Below are 18,369 nucleotides of genomic sequence, written 5' to 3'. Positions count from 1 at the left end.
ATCTTTGAAGAGATGATAGTTACATGAATGAGGTATGGCAGCAAGACTAGAGAGAAGTGGATATGGGAGCATTTGTAAGGAGAACCACTGGGGCTTGGTCACTGAGTGGAGGGAAGTGTGGCACCTGAGTGTCTGTCTTGGGAGCTTCAGGCTCTCAGCAGTTAGCAGTGGGTGGTTAGCTGGTGGTGGTGCCAGGATGGAGAGCCAAGCCTAGCTCTCTGGCGCCTGTGCTCTCTGCTGGTACCCCATACCACCTCCTACAGGCCAAAGTGGAGCAGTAGTGGGCCTCTGCTCCTGGATTTCCTGGCCTCCAGCCTCAGCCTTTCCTGAGCCCTCAATGTACTGTTCCCATTAGTCAATGTGTGGCAGAGAGATGTTCATCTCCCCCCATTCTCTCCACCTCCTCTGTCCCAAGTGTTGTGTCACACATTGCTCTAAAGGTTTTCTTTTCCCAAACAGACTCTCTCCTCCCTTCATGTTTACCTAATCCACTTTTAAAAATTACTTCTTTAGCAGGTGAGATAAGTAGGGAGGGAGGAAGCAAAGGTGGAGGTGGGTGATAAGAGGGACTGTGTGTGTGTGTGTGTGTGTGTGTGTGTGTGTGTGTGTGTGCGCACAAGAAAGGAGATAGGTTACTGAGAGTTTATGGGCATTTTAAAGAATAGGTATCTCCAGGACCAGTTTTGGTTCTTTAATCTTATATCCTTTGGGGATGAGACCATCAACTATTGGCTCAGCAGAATGCCAAGGTGCAGTGTGGTCTTTAGCATGGTGCCTGATCAAGGCAGACAGGATGCGGAGTGTACGTTGGGTAAGAGTATGGTAGAGGAGACTCACAGTTGTTGAAACAGTCATCCCAAAGGTAAACTCTTTTATTGATAAGCTGACATGTTGTTGGTTTCTTTTTCCTGTGTTCAACTCAACATTTTTATCAATGATTTGGTTGAGTGAATAGAAGGTAACCTTATCAAAAGTGAGAAGAGTAGGTAATTGATTAAATAACAGAATAACAATTCTAAAATTTTTCTATAGACTAGAGTGATGGGACAAAGTTCTAGTGACAGAAGCCAAGAAGCCAGACTCTGGAAAGTTTTCCAAGGCTATTGCAAAAAAAAAAAAAAAAAAAAAAAAAAGAAATCCAAGCCAGACTCAATTCTAGCCTAAGATATACAGAGCTGGCTTCAGTTAGCTGGACCCCAGGACTCCAGCAGTATCTGTAGCCTCTCTTCCTCCCACTGTTGACTATCTGTGTGTGTTCGTATAGCACAGGGAGCTCTGGGCAGACGTCATTCCAGTTTAGGAACTCTAGAGGAAAGATGACACTTTCCAACCCCATCTAATAGATCCCAGGGGGCTCAGCACAGTGGTTTAGGCTTAATAATCCCAGCACTTTGGGAGGCCAAGGTGGGAGGATCACTTGAGCCCAGGAGTTTGAGACCAGCCTGGGCAACACACAGAGACCCCGTCTCTACAAAAAATTTAAAAATTAGCCTGGCATGGTACCGCATGCCTGTAGTCCAGCTACTCGGGATGCTGAGGTGGGAGGACTGCTTGAGCCCAGGAGGTTGAGGCTGCAGTGAGCTATGATTGCCTTACTGCACTCTATCCTGGGTGACAGAGCAAGATCATGTCTCAAATAAATAAATAAATTCCAGGGGAAGGACTCAGATTGGCTTGGCCTGGGTCACATGCTCGTCATTGGAGCAGTGACTATGACAAGGGCAAGATCTATGAGTAAGTGTACAGGATACTGTGGTTAACAGTCCCACCAGAACCATATCAGAATGGGAAGTGAAAGAGGATTGCTGTTGGCTGAAGAAAGGGGAAAGTGGTATGGAAAACCCCAAACAGGAGTTCAGTGTCTTAACAGTTCAATGGCGTCAGCAGTGTTATGTGTTGCTAAAAAAAAGTTATAATTCTAGGAATCAATAGTGGAAATGTACTTGGGACATAGTAGTGTAAAAATATATTCTGCACTGGTCATGCCTCTCTGAAAGCATCATCCGGGCACCACAATGTAAGAGGATGTTCTGCAGCGAGCAGGTCTATGCAAACCTACCCCTAAAGGCCAAGAGAGCTGAGGGGCCAAAGAAAGAGGCTGACAAGGCCGGGCGCAGTGGTTCATACCTGTAATCCCAGCACTTTGGGAGGCTGAGGCGGGTGGATCACAAGGTCAGGAGTTTGAGACCAGCCTGGCCAATATGGTGAAACTCCGTTTCTACTAAAAATACAACAATTAAGGCCGGGCGCGGTGGCTCAAGCCTGTAATCCCAGCACTTTGGGAGGCCGAGACGGGCGGATCACGAGGTCAGGAGATCGAGACCATCCTGGCTGACACGGTGAAACCCCGTCTCTACTAAAAAATACAAAAAACTAGCCGGGCGAGGTGGCGGGCGCCTGTAGTCCCAGCTACTTGGGAGGCTGAGGCAGGAGAATGGCGGGAACCCGGGAGGCGGAGCTTGCAGTGAGCTGAGATCCGGCCACTGCACTCCAGCCTGGGTGGCAGAGCGAGACTCCGTCTAAAAAAAAAAAAAAAAAAATACAAAAATTAGCTGGGTATAGTGGTGTGCACCTGTAATCCCAGATACTTAGGAGGCTGAGGCAGAAGCATCTCTTGAACCCGGGAGGCAGAGGTTGCAGTGAGCCGAGATCATGCCGCTGTACTGCAGCCTGGGCGACAGACTGAGGCTCCGTCTCAAAAAAAAAAAAAAAAAAAAAAAAAAAAAAGAGGCTAACAGAATCTAGTCTCTCAGAAAGAAATACTTAATAGCAACTTATACACAGAAGCCATACCTTGGGTGGTCATGAGGTGGTGGATTTCCATGCCCACCCTCCAGAAAATATCCTTTACATAGCAAGCTTTTAGGGGAAAACATGTGCAGCTGGTCACACCTCAGACTTTATTGTATAAAGTTTCATGACCACTGGGGAGGTCAGATAAGCATCTTTATGAGGGGTTATTTATGCTATAGGCGTTCTTTCCTTTTTTCTCGTTCTTTTCCATTTTCTTTTTTTTTTTAGACAGAGTCTGACTGTCACCCAGGCTAGAGTATAATGGCATTATCACAGCTTACTGCAGCCTCAACCTCCCAGGCTCAAGCTATCCTCCCTCCTCAGCCTCCTGAGTTTGCTGGGACTACACGCCTGGCTAATATTTTATTTTATTTTATTTTTTTTAAGAAAAGAGCCGGGCGTGGTGGCTCAAGCCTGTAATTCCAGCACTTTGGGAGGCCGAGACAGGCGGATCACGAGGTCAGGAGATCGAGACCATCCTGGCTAACATGGTGAAACCCCGTCTGTACTAAAAAATACAAAAAACTAGCCGGGCGAGGTGGCGGGCGCCTGTAGTCCCAGCTACTCGGGAGGCTGAGGCAGGAGAATGGCGTAAACCTGGGAGGCGGAGCTTGCAGTGAGCTGAGATCCGGCCACTGTACTCTAGCCCGGGCGGCAGAGAGAGACTCCGTCTCAAAAAAAAAAAAAAAAAAAAGAAAAAGAAAAGAAATCTCACTATGTTGCCCAGGCCGGTCTCATACTCCTGGGCTCAAGCAATCCTCCTACCTTGGCCTCCCAAAGTGTTGGGATTACAGGCATGAGCCACCCCACCTGGCCCGGCATCATTTCTTTATGAGGGGTTATCTGTGTTACAGACATTGTTTCTTTTATTTATTTATTTTTGAGATGGAGTTTCTCTCTTGTCGCCCAGGCTGGGGTGCAGTACACGATCTTGGCTCACTGCAACCTCCGCCTCCTGGGTTCAAGTGATTCTCCTGCCTCAGCCTCCCAAGTAGCTGGGATTACAGGTGCCTGTCACCATGCCTGGCTACTTTTTGTATTTTTAGTAGAGACGGGGTTTCACCACATTGGTCAGGCTGGTCTCGAACTCCTGACCTCAGGTGATCCACCCACCTTGGCCTCCCAAAGTGCTGGGATTATAGGCGTGAGCCACCATGCCCGGCCCAGGCATTGTTTCTTGACCTTGCCACGGGAATGCCTTGAGGAGGATAGCTTGAGCCTGGGAGGCTGATGTATGCAGGAGTCAAACATCAGTCATATGGCAGTTTTGCTTCAAGATGTTGCCACTCTTGCCACGCAACAGGGTCTTTTCCTACAGAGGAACATCGACAAACTGCAATGCTCCCTAGAGGAGGGGTCCAGGGTGAGCAGGCTCAGAAGATCGAGTCATTTGAAGACAGGACAAGACAATAAGATTGTTTTCCATAGAAAAGAGATTTAAGAGAGACCCGGTTGGCTTTAAAATATTTGGAGGAGTATTGGGTAGAAAGCTGAGACACTGAAGTACAAAGGACAAACTAGGACCAATGGCAGGGAGTTTCAGGAAGACCAATTACCATTCAGTGTTAAGAACTTTCTAATAGCTGTTCACCAACAGGGTGGCCTTGTAGAAGATAGTAATTCTCTGTCACTGGAGGTGTGTAAGTGGATGTCAGAGAGGTTGTAAAGGGGATTCCTGCACTGTGTAGAAAGTTGGATCAGGTCACCCCTAAGGTCCTTTCCAGTTATGAAAATCTGTGGTTGGCCACTGGGGACCTATGGGGGCCTGCTGCTGGTAAGTCAGCCCTGGTCTCCCAAGCATTTGGGAGGGAGAGCTGGTGAGTTCTTTCTCCTTCCTAGATAATAATGACAAACACCTGATCACCTGCCAATCAGTGTTCAGAGGCAGAGCCCTCCCACAGTTCTTATCTTAGCCCAACCATGAGGGAGAGACTCGGGCTGGAAGATGACAAAAAGAAGATCGGTCTTGTGCTGTTTTATGTTCTCTGAATGTGTATCATGAGACAAGGGCCTGTACGTAGGTGGCTGATTTTAGAGGGTGAGCAAGAGTGAGGGAGTGAAGAGAATGAGACAGTTCCCTGTGTTGAGTAGGTCCACTGTGGGTAGTTAGGGCTGTCGCCCTGGGATCACTCTGAGGAGACATAAAGATGACGCCTCAGGCTGAGCGCAGTGGCTCACGCCTGTAATCCTAGCACTTTGGGAGGCTGAGGTGGGTGGATCACCTGAGGTCAGGAGTTCAAGACTAGTCTGGCCAACGTGGCAAAACCATGTCTCTACTAAAAATACAAAAATTAGCTGGTGTGGTAGTGTGCGCCCATAGCCCCAGCTACTTGGGAGGATGAGACAGGAGAATTAATTGAACCTGGGAGGTGGAGGTTGCAGTGAGCTGAGATGGAGCCACGGTACTCCAGCCTGGGTGACAGAGCAAGACTCCATCTCAAAAAAAAAAAAAAAAAAAGATTACAGCTCAGAATTTTGCCACTGACTGACGGGGGACATCTGGGTTATAGTTCCACCAATGCCCATCCTTCATTGGTTGAGGTTTGCTCTTTGGAGGTATTAAGCCCCTGCCACTTTCAGGCGGCCCTGCAGGGGCTGAGAAAAACTTCATGCAGAGAAGGAGAGAGGTGGGAAACTGAGCGTGTACCAGAAGCATCCGCTGCAACTGCAACTGGTCACGGAAATGGGCTGGAGGGATGTGAGGCAGCGCGTGAGCATATGGCACAATCCCTTTCCCGCCCAGGCCAGGATCCACCTTCCAGGGCTGTGCAGGACCCTTGGTTTTGACATTTTGGCCTTTGTGGCCCAGTGTGGGAAGTGGTTCTTCCAGGGGCGAGTTCAGCCCAGCCTACTCTGAATGTCCACCCACAGCTCTCTTAGGTTCAAGTCTTCTTTCTTGGCCCACCTTCTCACTGGGCTCTCTGGACGGACGGCACCAGGGCAATCGGTGCTTCAGGCTGGCACCTGTTCAACACTCATGTGACCTTGGAACATGGTGACATTAAGGGCACTGACTCTACCGTCCTTCCACACTGTGGTCAAGTTTAGGACAGGTGAGAGACTGACCTGGCCCCAGAGTTTCCTGTGTTGACAGCCTAATCATTTTCTTTTTTTTTTTTTTGAGACAGAGTCTCGCTGTGTCACCCAGGTTGGAGTGCAGTGGCACGATCTCAGCTCACTGCAAGCTCCACCTCCCGGGTTCACGCCATTCTCCTGCCTGAGCCTCCTGAGTAGCTAGGACTACAGGCACCTGCCACCACGCCCGGCTAATTTTTTGTATTTTTAGTAGAGACAGGGTTTCATCATGTTGGCCAGGATGGTCTCGATCTCCTGACCTCGTGATGCACCCGCCTTGGCCTCCCAAAGTGCTGGGATTACAGGTGTGAGCCACCACGCCCGGCCAACAGCCTTGTCATTTTCTAAGAAGAAAATGCTGGTCTGGGCACGGTGGCTCACACCTGTAATCCCAGCACTTTGGGAGGCCAAGGCGGGTGGATCACCTGAGGTCAGGAGTTCGAGACCAGCCTGGTCAGCATGGTGAAACCCCATCTCCACTAAAAATACAAAAACAATTAGCCAGGCATGGTGGCAGGCGCCAGTAATCCCAGCGACTCAGGAAGCTGAGGGAGGAGAATGACTTGAACCTGGGAGGCGGAGGTTGCAGTGAGCCAAGATCACACCATTGCACTCCAGCGTGGGCAACAGAGTGAGACTCCACCTCAAAAAAAAGAAAAAGAAAAAGAAAAAAGAAAATGCTAAGAACGACCAAGAATTCAAAGACCTTGAGAAGCCTCCCTCAAAGCCTGGGAGACACCTCAAAGATGGGAAATCATGGCACTGATGTTGGAGGCAGGGTTCCCTGCCAGGCCCTGAAGGCTAATCGAGTTGGCCCAGCCCTCCCGTTACCGCTCCTCTGGCTTGCCCTGGTCAGAGCTCTGAGCCCGCCTCTCTCTTTCCCGATCCCTTCTCCCACCCTCTTGCCCCCACACTCTTGTCTGGTACTCACTGTTCAGTCTGTCTTTTCCCTCCTCTTGCCCGTTCATTATCCTCTAGGGGCTTCATCATCTCTGAGGTTCACGCTTATTTCCTAGATTTTGCCACAATTTGAAAATCAACCCTGCTCAATGTTCCAACGCCTAGGTGAAGTGAGGCTGCGAAGGTATTTATGATGAGTTTGGGGTGACATGGAATCATGGGCAAGGAGCAGGGTGTGTGTGTGTGTGTGTGTGTGTGTGTCAACAAAATAACAATCACTGTTATTAGGGGAGGGCCCCTCTTAAGGTGGCAAATGTTGTCCAGCCAGAGGAACAGCCTGGACAGCAAATCAACTCAGACAGACCCTGCCTGACATCTCAGAGAGGATGAGGCCAAGTGAGACCTACTGGGCAAGGAAATTCCCTGGGATGGGAGAGCTGACTGCCCTGGCCTCTGCCTGTTGTCTCTTCCTCTGTCTGGCCTCTCGCTGTGGCGCCACGGGCCCCCGCGTCCCCCGTGCCTCCCTTTGTCTCTTGTCTCTGTCTCAGGCCCCGCTTTGCTTTATTTTTCCTGCAGTCTTGCGCGGCTGAGGCTGTGTCGCCACCTCACTTCCTCGCACCTTCGCACTCTCCTGTCGCACTATGCCTGTCTCTTTGACTCTGTTAGTGTGTGTGCCTCTGACTGTATCTGTCCATCTTCCTGGTCTCCGTCGGTCTGTCTTATTCCCAAAGGCCCTGTAACTTCAGAACCCCTGGCAGGAGCAGCTTTTCTGAGGATGGGGCGTGGGACAGTCACCAGTGTGCTGAGTGGAGGTGGCGAAGGACATTTCCAGCCCAGCAGTCGTCATGGTAACAGCCAGGGCTGGCCAGGCAGGGATGTGCAGAACCACGTGGGCTTGACCTTTCTGTGGGTGTCAGGTTTGAGCGGGAGCTGGGAAAAAACAGCAACAACTGCTTCTCTCTGGCCCAGCCCTCAGGGCTTCTGGGCCGGGCTGAATGAAGAAAGGGAGAAGCTGAGAAGTAGGAGAGTTGGCGAGACAGACAGGCTTTAGGCAGAGCCAGCTAGAGAACCCATGGGAAGAGGGACAGGCTGGTCACAGGCAGGTCGCTGGCGGTGAGCCGACCTACACCTCAGGCCCCCAGGCAGCAGCGCTCATGGGCGGGTATGAAAGGTCGGTTCCCTATACTCAGAGCTCCCCCAGACTCCTTCAGATCAAATGTCACCTTTTCCATATTGCAAAAGCCTTTATTGCTCTAAGGAAAATATGCTAAATGAAAAATAACCAAATTATTCTTTTAAAAATAGAAATATTATAAATGGAAAAGTTCAAAGAAAATAAAAGGCATTCCTATCCTCCCTCTGCTTCCCCCAGCTCTGAAATTCCTCCACAGTTGCTTCCCATGCCCGCCAGGTCGGAGGAAAGGAAGCCGGATTGGCCGTTGCCTGAATGTGAGGCGGGCTTGGACTGACAGGCTTCTCCCTAATTCGAACCAGTGAAAGAGACTCATTTCCCTCTATGCCCTGTCTTTCTCCTATTGGGGAGGACATACAGGCAATAGGAAGAGGCGCCCACAGATGCCCTGTGACCCCGAGGGAGAGGAGACGGGTGCAGGGCAGCCTCGGGTGAATTCCATGGAGAACACAGCTTACCGGTGGATCCCATTTCCAGACTTTCAAATCATGGCCATGCAAGAGATCTCGAACTTTCTGGGACATACTGCTATGGAAAACAAGACCACAGCCTCAGAATAAAAAATGTGGTCTTCTTATTTACTGAAAATCCACCTTCAGGAAAGACATGAAGGGGGCGCTCACCAGCCAACAGGTGGGTAACTTAACACAGCAGCACCACAGGCTTTCTTTTATACGGGAGTACAACCCCGAATCCCCTTGGAGGACTGCCTTCGAGCCGCTCGAACAGGGGAAGGGGACACTTGGCAGGAGAGGGGACCGCAGACCTTGTAGTCATAAGTTAGTATGCTGCTAAAAGACTATTTGAAACGAGTGCTGATTACATATATTTGTTTTTTTTTTTTTTTTTTTTTTTGAGACGGAGTCTCGCTCTGTCGCCCAGGCTGGAGTGCAGTGGCCGGATCTCAGCTCACTGCAAGCTCTGCCTCCTGGGTTTACGCCATTCTCCTGCCTCAGTCTCCCGAGTAGCTGGGACTACAGGTGCCCGCCACCTCGCCCGGCTAGTTTTTTGTATTTTTTTTAGTAGAGACGGGGTTTCACCGTGTTAGCCAGGATGGTCTCGATCTCCTGACCTCGTGATCCGCCCGTCTCGGCCTCCCAAAGTGCTGGGATTACAGGCTTGAGCCACCGCGCCCGGCCGATTACATATATTTGAAAGTGGTCAGCATTATTGAAGCTCCAGCTTTTTTTTTTTTTTTGAGACTTTGAATCTCACTCTGTCACCTAGCCTGGAGTGCAGTGGCACCATCTCGGCTCACTGCAACCTCCACCTCCCAGGTTCAAGCAATTCTCCTGCCTCAGCCTCCCCAGTAGCTGAGATTACAGGTGCCCACTGCCATGCCTGGCTAATTTTTCTATTTTTAGTAGAGACGGGGTTTCACCATGTTGGTCAGGCTGGTCTTGAACTCCTGACCTCAAGTGATCTGCCTGCCTTAGCTTCCCAAAGTGCTGGGATTGCAGGCGTGAGCCACCGCGCCCAGCCAAGATCCAGCATTTTTGAGACTTGAACCTTTCTTTCTCTGACTGACATGTATTGTGAAGCTCAAAATAAGGGTTATGTATTTTGGGAGCTAGTCATCACTCTAGTTCTGTTCCTATAGAGCTATGACTGAACCTCCGGCCTCTTCCCTGGGTTCTGGAAACCTTCAGGTACCTGTGGCCCCCAGAGCAATGGGCAGGAGACAGGAAGGCTTCTGGTGACCCGATGGCCCCACACAAGGCTGGGATCTCGGGACACAGGCACTGCATCATTCACTGTTCACTGTTTCCCTGGATGGGCTTCAGGAGTGGATGAGAGCCCAGGGCCAAGCCCCCTCCTCTTTTGTTCCGCCCAAGCCCCTTCCCTCCAGCTGCCTTTCCTCCTTGAGTCCTCTGTGATCCCCCCTCCAGCTCAGTACCTGGGGCTGGCACCACTCCCCAGGGATCCCGATAAAGTCACAGAGCATCTGCCCAGTGCCTGAGATGGTGTAAGTTGGGGAAGGTGGGTCATCCTGTTAGTCGCTCTTGCCCCGCCTGGAGCCTCTGGTGGTCCTTTAGAATTCTGGATTCTCTAGGTTCCTTTCCCTAGACTCCTTCCCTTCTCACTCCACTCATGCTCTGGGCCAGGCCCACCACGTCTCCTGGCAGCCAACTATCTCATGCCAACTGCCTTTGTTCTCTATTCCCTTTGCCAAAACCATATTTTCTGGTGAATCCCTCTTCTACTTCAAGGTTCAGCTCAAGTGCCACCATATAAGTGAAGCTGTCCTCAGTCTACGCTAGGTGGCCCCATGGAACTTTTTCTCATCACCATCGTAGCAGTCATGACTCTGTTTTGACCTCCACCTCTCCACTGGAGAGTGTGTTCTGTGGAATGAACTGGCTCGTAGTGTGACCTGTGAACCTCCAGCGCTTGGCTCTGTGTTGCTCATTGAGTATTTGTTCTTGCAGTGGCCCCTCACCAAGAGAGGCCCCTGTTCTGGGATGTGAGCCAGAGAAAGTCCCAGACTCATAACTGCATGTGTCATACTCGCCCTCCACCTGGCTCCCCCTGGCCAGATCACAGCCCCCTCCTGCTGCAGGGCCTGTAGTGCCAGGCTGGTTGCAAGACAGGGGGTCCTCACCTCTGAGACAACCATGGCTTGGCCCATTGGCACCCCACCTGGGATGCAGAATGGAGCAGCAACAGCTGGCACTGAACACTATTTCCCCAGCCCTGGGCATCCATCTCCTGTAGCTGTTCCATCATCCCATGGCTTTACCAAACCCCCTTGCTGCACTGAAGAGCCTGGACAGCAAGTGGGTTCAGAGTGGGAAGAGAGGGCTAAAGGTATCTTCCCTGTCTTCTCTCCTTCCCCTTCCTCCCGGCAGCTGCAGCTGTGCTGCGTGATGTGGAACACAGCACAGTCTTAATTACTGTTCAGCCCTGCTCATTAGTGCCTCTGGAAGCCCAAAAGCCAGAGTTAGGAAGCCTCAATCACAGTGGAGACCCAGGCTGCAGGCCTCCTGGGTGATCGCTAGTCCTGTGTCTCCTGAATTGTGTCTGTGTGACTTGGGACCTCTTTGGGGAAATCCAGCAAAAGACACTCCCCCCAACCGCAAGACTGGGGAAGGGCAGAAGCTGGAGGGAGTCACTGCTGGATTAACCTTCCTCATGCGCAACTCTGATCAAATACCTGTAATGTTTCTCTTGCTGACAGCATAGAGCCTGGAGTCCTTGGCTTAGCAGTCAAGCTCCTCCACAATCTGGTCCCACAGGACTTTCCCAACCTGATTTCCTCCTTCAATCCTGGCAGACAAGGAGGGAAGATAAAGGCTAGGACCCCTCGTGGGCTCTTACTGGTGTGTGCAGAGCATTTCAGGGACAGCATATGGTGGAACACGTGAAATTCCACTGTGATCAGAGAAAGATGAACGAATGATTAAATAAACCAAATGTGCTCAAATCCCGCACACTGATGACTTCCCTGCTTTTGGAGTGACCTAGCAAGGAGCCTGGTGTGTTGTTCAGCATGCACTTTTTTTTTTTTTTTTGGTTGTGAAAAGGAATAAAGAACCATGAAGTGCCTGAAGACTGAGCAAAAGGAAGCTGAGTAGAGGAGGATAGAAGGGGCGAGCCTTGAAAACTATAAATCTATAGGCCCAATTTCAATATCTGGAAAAACTCCTTCAAAATATCAATTTGTAAACAGCCTAGATCAAATGAGATAATGCTCATAAAAGCACTTTTTGAACTGCAAAGGGTTAGAAATATAAAGCATTGGCCGGGCGCGGTGGCTCAAGCCTGTAATCCCAGCACTTTGGGAGGCCGAGACGGGCAGATCACGAGGTCAGGAGTTCGAGACCATCCTGGCTAACACGGTGAAACCCCGTCTCTACTAAAAAATACGAAAAACTAGCCGGGCGAGGTGGCGGGCGCCTGTAGTCCCGGCTACTCAGGAGGCTGAGGCAGGAGAATGGCGTAAAAACCCGGGAGGCGGAGCTTGCAGTGAGCTGAGATCCGGCCACTGCACTCCAGCCTGGGCGACAGAGCGAGACTCCGTCTCCAAAAAAAAAAAAAAAAAAAGAAAAAAGAAAGAAATATAAAGCATTATTCTGTAATATTTCTGTTCAGTGCAGACTTTAAGACAGATGCTATGGGGAGGCTGGAGATTTATAATGGTTCATCACCCATGAGGTGCTCATACAATTTGGGCTGTTTCATTTAATTAGTCATTGCCTCTCATGTAGACTACTGCAGAAGCCTCCTAAGTGGCCTCCCCACCTCTGCATTCTCCCCTGTTCCATTCATCTTATATGCCACCGTCAAGTTAATCTTCCTGATGCACAGCTCTAATCAAATACCTGTAATGATTCTCCTGCTGACTGCACAGAGCCTGGAATCATTGGCTTAGCAGTCAAGACCCTTCACAGTCTTGTCCCCCAGGACTTTCCCAAACTGATTTCCTTCCTTCCATCACGGCAGGCATGGGCTCAGGAAGATCAAGTCACTAAACCCAAGACCACACAGATACCAAGTGGCAGATCATAGAGTCAAACCTTCAGACCCCAACACCTGACTCCCAGACAATTCTGAATCCATCACTTCCTCACTTTGATGGTGCAATGGACTGTGTGTTTGTGTCCCTCTAAAATATACATGTTGAAACACTAATCCTGAGGTGGAACTTTGGGGAGGTAATTATGTCATGAGTGTGGACCCTTTATCAATGGGATTAGTGCCCTTACAAAAAGGGGCCAGAGACCTAGCTAGTTCTCTTCTGCCACGTGAGGATACAATGAGAAGTTGACAGTTGGTGATATGGTTTGGCTGCATCCCAACCCAAGTCTCATCTTGAATTGTAGTTCCCACAATCCCCACATGTGGTGGGAAGGACCCAGTGAGAGGTAATTGAATCATGGGGGCGGTTTTCCCCATGCTATTCTTGTGATAGTAAGTTCTCACGAGATCTGATGGTTTTAGAAGGGGCTTCCCCCTTCAACTGGCTCTCATTCTTCTCCTTCCTGCTGCCCTGTGAAGAAGAACGTATTTGCTTCCCCTTCTGCCATGAATGTAAGTTTCCTGAGGCCTCCGCAGCCATGCCGAACTGTGAGCCAATTAAACCTCTTTCCTTTATAAATTACCCAGTCTCCGGTATGTTCTTATAGCAGCATGAGAATGGGCTAATACAGCTGGAGACCCAGAAGAGGGCTTTCTCCCAGAACTGGACCCTGCTGGTCCCCAAATCTCAGACTCCAACCTCGGAACTGTGAGAAATAAACCTGACTAAGGTTAGACCTGACTAAGACAAATGGATACTGCTGCAGTGATCTTTCCACATAGAGCCTTTTCTCCTCTTTGCAAAAATTTCCTTAGGACAAATTCCCAGGAGTGGGATTACCAGGTCAAAAGACATTAATATTTTAAATGGCTGTGTGAATTGACATAATGCTTCACAAAAGAACTGGGCTGATTTATATTTTAGCCAATGATGTAGATATATACAAGTTTCACCAGCCCCTCGTGGGATCTTAGCCCTTCTAATGCCTGCTTCCTAACGGCATAGTTAGAATGTATTGAAAAAGTCATTTGATTTGTTCATGTGTTATTCAGGGATTGCTTTCATCTCCTCCAAGTCTTTGCTCAAACGTTCTCGGTGTGGTCTACCCCAACTACTCTATTTCAAATGAAAACACTCCCTCCTCCTGCACTTGTTACTCTCCTTATTCTGCTGTTTTTCCATATTATTTGGCATCTTATAATAGAATACTTTTTTATTTATTATGCATATCCTTTTTAAAAAACGTGCTGAAAACTCTTTATAATAATGGGGGACAATGGCCAGGCATAGTGGCTCATGCCTGTAATCCCAGCACTTTGGGAGACTGAGGTGGGTGGATTACAAGGTCAGCAGTTCGAGACCAGCCTGGCCAATATGGTGAAACTCTGTCTCTACTAAAAACACAAAAATTAGCCGGGTGTAGTAGTGCACGCCTGTAGTCCCAGCTACTCAGGAAGCTGAGGCAGGAGAATCACTTGAACCCAGGAGGCAGAGGTTGCAGTGAGCTGAGATCACGCCACTGCACTCTACGCCACTGCACTGGGCAACAGAGGGAGACTCCATCTTAAAATAAGTGAATAAATAAAATAATAATAATAATGCAGGAAAAGTATGTATAGCAAACTTTCAAAATTTAAACTCCTTCCACATTTAATTCTTCAGCATTATGTATACTTTTGATTGTACATCTCCCGCCGACCACGACCCCTACTAGAATGTAAGTTCCATTTTGTCTATTTAATTTGCTGATGTGTTCCCAAAACTAGAACAGAGCCTGGGGCATAGCAGGATCATGAGGGTCAAACAAGATGATGCCCATATATAGCCTGCGGTGGGCAGCACCTGGTACAGAGCTCATGATGAAGCAGTATCCTCTTCCTCTTACATGTCCACCAACAGGAGAATATAAATTATGATATATAGTATTATAAATTGGCTAGGTGCGATGGCTCATGCCTGTAATCCCAACACTTTGAGAGGCTGAGGCAGGAGGATTGCTTGAGCACAGGAGTTTGAGACCAGCCTGGGCCACATGGTGAAACCCCCCTCCATAAAAAATACAAAAAAATTAGCCAGGCCTGGTGGCATGCGCCAGCCTGGGGTGGGAGGATCAACTGAATCCGGGAAGTCAAGGCTGCAGTGAGCTGTGATCATGCCACTGCATTCCAGCCTGGGTGACAGAGTGAGACTCTCTCTTTCAAAAAAAAAAAATCAAGTAAAAAAATTAAATTATAAATCATTAAAATGATACTTACAAAGAATATGCAGCAGTATGGAAAACAGTTTATAACTAATGTTAGGTGAAAAAAAGCAGACTACAAATTTGTCCATGATTACAACTGAGTAAAAACAATTTAAGATCTATGCAAAAATAAAGAGAGAAGATGATGGGCTCATGGTGAGGAGCTGTTAAGCAGGGATGAAAACTGATGTGCCCAGAAGCAGATTTTAAAAGCAGATTCTCTTTGAAGCATCTTTTTTCATACTACCTGATAAGCATCTTGCTACATGGCAGTAGCAGCAGTAAGATGGGTGATATCAAAGGGAACTATCTGGAAACATTTATTTTCAATCCAAAATGGAGCCTTATGTTTGCCATAAATCTACATACTCCACTTTTCCAGATGACTACAGTTGCAAAGTAGACTTTGCTTTGACAACTGATGCCAGGACAATAGTATGTTACTATCCTTCTACAGACATCCATATGAACGCACAAAATCTATCCCTTGACCAGATCCTGTGTATAATAATGAAGAAACACACGGTCAAGAGCTGAAAACTAGAGAAGAAAAAAGTGAACACCTTGAGCGAGAACCCCTAATAGAACAACTTAGCAAAATGTTATTTATACTAAGTACAGTTGGTATCTTCGTGGACAATATCACAGATGTCAGAAGAAACTGAATCCTCCAGAAGACAGATGATATTGAGGTTCTTAGGGAATTAAAGAGAAATATTACCCTCTGCCTCATTTGCCATTGGAGAAAGTGCAATGTGGTATATGCACTAATAATAATAATAACATATCTTTTCATATTTAAAAAAAAACCCACAAAATCTTTAGGAGGCTGAGGTGGGTGGACTGCTTGAGTCAGGAGTTTGAGAGCAGCCTGAGCAACATAGACCCCATCTCTAAAAAAAAATTAGCCAAGCATGGTGATATGTGCCTGTGGTGCCAGCTACTTGGGGGGCTGAGGTAGGAGGACTGCTTGAGCTCAGGAGGTTGAGGCTGCAGTGAGCGGTGATCATGCCTCTGCATTCCAGCCTTGGTGACAGAGCAAGACCCTGTCTCAAACAACAACAAAAAAAATCAAAATCTATGCAAAATGTAAACCCATTCTTGTGCTAGTCTTGTGGGAATGAAGATTAATTTACCTAAAAATGCTCCTCTGGTTTTTGTAAATCTTTTTGTTACTTTTTAAAAATATAAATTTGGCCAGGCATGGTGGCTCCCACCTGTAATCCCAGCTACTCAGGAGGCTGAGGCAGGAGAATCACTTGAATCCAGGAGCCGGAGGTTGCAGTGAGCCGAGATCCCACCACTGCACTCTAGCCTGGGCAACAGAGTGAGACTCTGTCTCAAAAAAAAAAAAAAAAAAACAACATATATATATATATATATATATATAAATTTAAGGGATACAGGTGGAGTTTTATTACATAGATATATTACACAGTGGTGAAATCTGGGCTTTTAGTGTAGCCATCATCTAAATAATGCACATTGTACCCCCTGATTTCCCATCCTTCACCCACCTCCCACCCTCCTACCCTCCCAAGTCTCCAGTGTCTACTATTCCACACTCTATGTTCATGTGTTCACATTATTTAGCTCCCACTTATAAATGAGAACATGTAGTAAAAAATATGGAACACTTCACAAATTTGCATGTCATCTGTATCAGTCCACTTTGCATTGCTCTAAAGGAATGTCTGGCCAGGCGCGGTGGCCCATGCCTGCATACCCAGCACTTTTGAAGGCCGAGATGGGTGGATCGCTTGAGCTCAGGAGTTCAAGACCAGTCTGGGCAACATGGCAAAACCTGTCTCTACAAAAAATACAAAAATTAGCCGGGCATGGTGGCACACGCTTGTAATCCCAGCTACCCAGGAAGCTAAGGTGGGAGGATGACTTGAGCTTGGGAGTCAGATGTTGCAGTGTTCCAAGACTGTGCCTGGGTGACAGAGTGAGACTCTGTCTCAAAAAAAACAACAAAAAAAACACACACACAAAAAAACGGAAGACCTGAGTGAGACTGGGCAATTTATATATAAAGGAAAGTGGTTGATTTGGCTCATGGTTCTGCAGGCTGTATGAGAAGCATGGCACGAGCATCTGCTGCTGGTGAGGCCTCAGGAAGCTTACAATCATGGTGGAAGGCAAAGCAGACCCAGTGTGTCACATGGCAAGAGAGGGACCAAGCAGGAGGGAGAGAGAGAGAGAGAAAGCGGGAGAGAGCAGGTGCCAGGCTCTTTTAAACAACCAGAGAGAGAGAGAGAGAGCTCACGTGAACTCAGAGTGACAGCTCACTCACTACCATGAGGACAGCACCAAGCCATTCATGAGGCAGCCGCTCCCACGACCCAGATATCTCCCATTAGGCCCACCTCCAACATTGGAGGTCACTTTTTGTGTGTGTGTGATGGAGTTTCGCTCTTGTTGCCCAGGCTGGAGTGCAGTGGCATAATCTTTGCTCACTGCAACCTCCACCTCCCAGGTTCAAGGGATTCTCCTGCCTCAGCCTCTCGAGTAGCTGGGATGACAGGTATGTGCCACCACACCTGACCCAGTTTTTGTATTTTTAGTAGAGATGGAGTTTCACCATGTTGGCCAGGCTGGTCTCGAACTCCTGACCTCAGGTGATCCACCCACCTCAGCCTCCCAAAGTGCTGGGATTACAGGCGTGAGCCACCACGCCCGGCCTGAGGTCACACTTTAACATGAGATTTGGAAGGGACAAAACATCCAAACCATCTGATCATCCTTGCGCAGGGGCCGTGCGAATCTCTGTATGTTCCAATTTTAGTGCATGCACTGAGGAAGAGAATACTTGCTTTTTATTCTGATACAATTTCAAATTTACAGAAAAGTTGAATGTACCAGGAATTTCCAAATACTCTTTACCCAGATTCACTGATGTTACCACATTTGCACGTGCTTGCTCTCTCTCTCCCTCTTTTTCTCTCTGCATATAAATGCATTTCCTAAGAATAAACACATAACCAACCAAAGAATAGAGTTTCCATTATTTGTACTATTTTCTCATTTAAAAAGGCTGAGGAAATGTGTGTTCTTTTCCTGTGATCCTGGGCCACAATTTCACCAGGTTCAGGATGCAAGGCCCTTTTCTGTATTCTTTGGCCCTCTGTCATCTGAAAACACTGGCAAATCACCACTCCAGTGATGCCGCCATGTGTTAAGCTTCCCTTTAAGACCCCTGGCACAGAGTAGCATATTGTGCACCAAGGTTGTGTGGGAAAAGGGGCTGAGACGAAGCCACCCCTGCAGAGCGGCTGCTTCTCCTGTACGTGTGGGTCCACAGAGGTTTCTGTGACCCTGGAAGCCTATCCACTTGAGCTGACCTTCACTGGGGAACAGAATCTCCAGAGAAAGGCACTTAGCTGCCTACTGGGTCCCCACCCAGAGACTGCTGAAAATATTTCTTCAGAATGCTGAGCGCTGAGGACCACTTAGCACATGCTGGAGCCAGAGGTGATGAGACACAAGTCTGTCCTTGGAACTCCCAGGCTCAGAGCCACCATTATGCAAAGAGGACTGTTTAGGGGTTTTCTTTTACTTTTCTTTCCTTTTTCTTTTTCTTTTTTTTAATAGTTTTTTGAGAAATGGGATCTGTGCTAAGGGCTTTGGGCAGGCCAGCTAGGAGGA

General features: G+C 48.3%; 2 pseudogenes; one reads left to right on the top strand and one right to left on the bottom strand.

Annotated features, from left to right (window-relative positions):
- Nucleotides 1–14,857: 14,857 nt before the first annotated feature.
- Nucleotides 14,858–15,536, top strand: LOC141407183 (large ribosomal subunit protein mL42 pseudogene; annotated as a pseudogene).
- A 1,904-nt stretch (nucleotides 15,537–17,440) lies between these two features.
- LOC123574802 (U6 spliceosomal RNA) lies at nucleotides 17,441–17,533 on the bottom strand (annotated as a pseudogene).
- Between the last annotated feature and the right edge of the window lie 836 nt (nucleotides 17,534–18,369).

This window comes from Macaca fascicularis, chromosome 7 (assembly GCF_037993035.2).
Source record: "Macaca fascicularis isolate 582-1 chromosome 7, T2T-MFA8v1.1".
In the NCBI taxonomy this organism is placed as follows: domain Eukaryota; kingdom Metazoa; phylum Chordata; class Mammalia; order Primates; family Cercopithecidae; genus Macaca; species Macaca fascicularis.
The sequence above is the reverse complement of the archived record's forward strand: the minus strand, read 5'-3'. Positions and strand labels throughout refer to the sequence as shown.